Genomic DNA, 3,057 nt, shown 5'->3' on the forward strand with positions numbered 1-3,057 from the left:
CACCACCTATTCAGTGGCCAGGCGTTAATGTCGACAAGAAAGAAGAAAATTGCACAATAATTAGCCTATTTGAAGTCTACATGAAGGATATGTTTCAGGCATGCAAAAATCATTTCAATATTATAGATGTCTAGATTTATTCTAAATGTTCTTTTAAATCCTAACAAATCTTATAAAGTACAATACTACTTCAACAAAAACTAATAACGTAGACTTACCATGTGGCACACTTTACTTTCTTGCCTTTTCGGCTTTTCCCGTCTTAGCCTTTCCGCCCCCGCCCTTCTTGACCGAACGTCGCTCCTTCGCGTCCATTCCTCGCCTATCCTTCTTCATCGCGGATCAACCACCTTGAATCGACCCTCGACACCTTCGGTCGGCGAACCTTTTGCCTAGTTCCGGACTTCTTGGCAACCACGTAAGTAATGTCCTTCTTCTTGGCATCAGTTTTCTTATACAGCCTGGAAAATGCAATGTTTAATACTCAAAGTTATGATAATCAATCAACAAAACCAAAACATACTTCTTCAGCACCGGATCTTCTCCTGATTCGTATTATCGACGTTTTCCATGATGGTTTCGCTTTCTTCTTGATCTTCTCCAATCGTTTGGTAGCGTGCTTCTTCTTGCGAGCCTTCGCTTCCATTACCTTCTTGATGGAGCGAACGTTCATTTCTTAAGTTTTTCTTATAAGTTTCAGCAACTTCGTGCGGAATGGAGCTTCTTCTTCATAGTTTTCTCCTCGTCCTTTACAGACCAATCGGGTAGATTACTGTCGTTGAACATGTATCGATTCCACGCGGCATCGATCAAATCTCGACAGTCTTCTTACCACTGACTAACAGCTGCCGAGGGCCAGTTCCTGTTCGTTCAATTTGACTTTCTTCTCACGTTTTCTGTAGAAACAACTTCAAACCCTCCTTTCCTCCAACTTTCTCCACAGTTTATGCTCATAACTTTGTTCATTTTCTTCCTCCGCTTCCGAATCCGAATCGTCCGAAGATGAATCTTCCTTGGCGACATCGTGTTTTGCTCTCTGTCGAGCTTTCTTACCTGAGGTCGATCTTTACGTCATCTCCGACTATTTTAGCACCTGATTTTCTGTACATCTCGGTCAGCCGATCTAGATCGTAATCGACGGCTTGATCCTCACCAGATAGCACATTTTAAATGTATCCTTTTCGAACCATAGCTGAGCCTTCTGACGACGTTTTCGTCTTTATCCCGATAATCAAATCTGTTATTAACGGATTTTGTGCTCAGGATTATCACTATCAACGTCTTCCTCAGCTTCACCATCTTTTCGAATTGAAGCTCTCTGTATCGTCCAAGCCAAGTCCTTCCCGATCTAAGTCCGCATCACTGTCTTCATCCGCTTTCTGGGCCAGTTTTATCATCCTCGAACAGATCGCCCTTCGTTTCTTTGTCGCTTGACGTATTTCTGCTTCTTCTTGGGCAAACCATCATCGTCATTGATAATCTTGCTCCATCAGGACATCTGGATCAGCATCCAACAAATCATCCATTTGCTTTTACTACGTACCACATTCAAACTGAACATCATTGCATCTTCTTGCTCAGTTGGGCCCTGATCACCTTTGATAACCATTTTCAAGCTCAGCTTTTCGTTCAATTTGGCTCGCTCCTTATTAGCCTTCTTTCGTTTTCGCTTGGCATCTTGTTCCTCTTCTTTCCTTAATTCAGCGATTTCCTTTTCCATAGACTTCAGCTCCACAGTTTCCTCATTATCTTCGTCTTCTTGCTCCTTGTCGAGATGCCCATTCAATGTATTTATTTTCTTGCCTTTTCCTTCACTTCCTCGGATTTGTTTCTATTTGGAAATAGTTCGCTGCTCATCATCTTGTGCCATTTAAGTAAATCCGAAATCTTTCCTTCCCAATACTTTGATATCTTTACAGCATTCTTTGATTTCCGCTGTTGTGCGAGGATGATTCGAAATGGCCTTATCATTGAATTGAATCTCAGTTATTCGTCCCAACAAAGCCAGCGGTTTATCATCCTTTAGAATTCCGTAATAGTAATAATTTTCGAACATCCGTTCCATCATATCCTTCAACCTTGGGCTTTTTAGCTTCTCCACCTCTTTCAGTAAATTTACTTTAACTTGAGGTTCCACGCTCTTCAAACATACTTTGCATCCAGAAAACGTGGATCAATTTTGTCAGCGCCCGATAATGCTGACAAACGAAAAATTTCCAGAATTCGTTTCTTGATGCCGATGGTTTATGGCGTGAACTTTCTTGAACAGCTGCTTAGTACCCAGATAAGGGCATTATAATCTTTCGAACGGAAACCGTCACAAACCATCCACCGGGTCGCAGAAACTGAGTCGCCAACTTTACTGCGCTTAGCGTCAAACAACCTGCTGGTAAGCATCGAACAGCCAGTTTCGACCCACATTTGGTGCACCATTCAGCACCACATCGGCCTTCCACGTTTTAATTCTTTGGCCAAGTCCGATTTCGTCTTGTCACTCGTAATATCCCGACCAAACTGATGCAACCAGGAACATTCTTGATAGAAACAAATCGATTCCGACCACGACTGGATACGGGCATGTTTTGCTTGCCACTTGCATCCATCCTCCTGGCGCTGCGCAAAGATCGATGCAAACCTGCGATTGTTGAAGAAATCGAAACGACGATTCAGCTGGATAAGTTTGAAAGCGGCACGGAGGTACCCTGAAAAGAAAGACCACTAGTCACAAATACCATTCGAAAGACCGCACTGTTTACCGGTTTCCTTAGCTAATTTGTAGAACTTATCCTTCGATCCTTTCCTACTTTCCTTTTTACCCATTGTGAACGGTTAATTTCACACAGTTGAGGACGTAAATTTGATAAATTCCAAAATTTTCAATACCCTTTCAATTATCTGAACTGAACGGCTGATGGAAAAACATTCTCGCAACACACCAAACAAACAAACACACACTGCTATGTGTCAAAATAAAAAAACAAACTTGAAACAGGTAGAAAGTGAAACAGAAAAGCCTTTTAGAATCGTACACGTCCATCGGATGTTACTCATTTTTAT

The 3,057-nt window shown here is 42.0% G+C and overlaps 1 pseudogene; it reads right to left on the minus strand.

Annotated features, from left to right (window-relative positions):
• Positions 1 to 231: 231 nt before the first annotated feature.
• Positions 232 to 2,820, minus strand: LOC134215945 (pre-rRNA 2'-O-ribose RNA methyltransferase FTSJ3-like; annotated as a pseudogene).
• Positions 2,821 to 3,057: the final 237 nt, after the last annotated feature.

The sequence above is a fragment of the Armigeres subalbatus genome, chromosome 2 (genome assembly GCF_024139115.2).
Source record: "Armigeres subalbatus isolate Guangzhou_Male chromosome 2, GZ_Asu_2, whole genome shotgun sequence".
In the NCBI taxonomy this organism is placed as follows: domain Eukaryota; kingdom Metazoa; phylum Arthropoda; class Insecta; order Diptera; family Culicidae; genus Armigeres; species Armigeres subalbatus.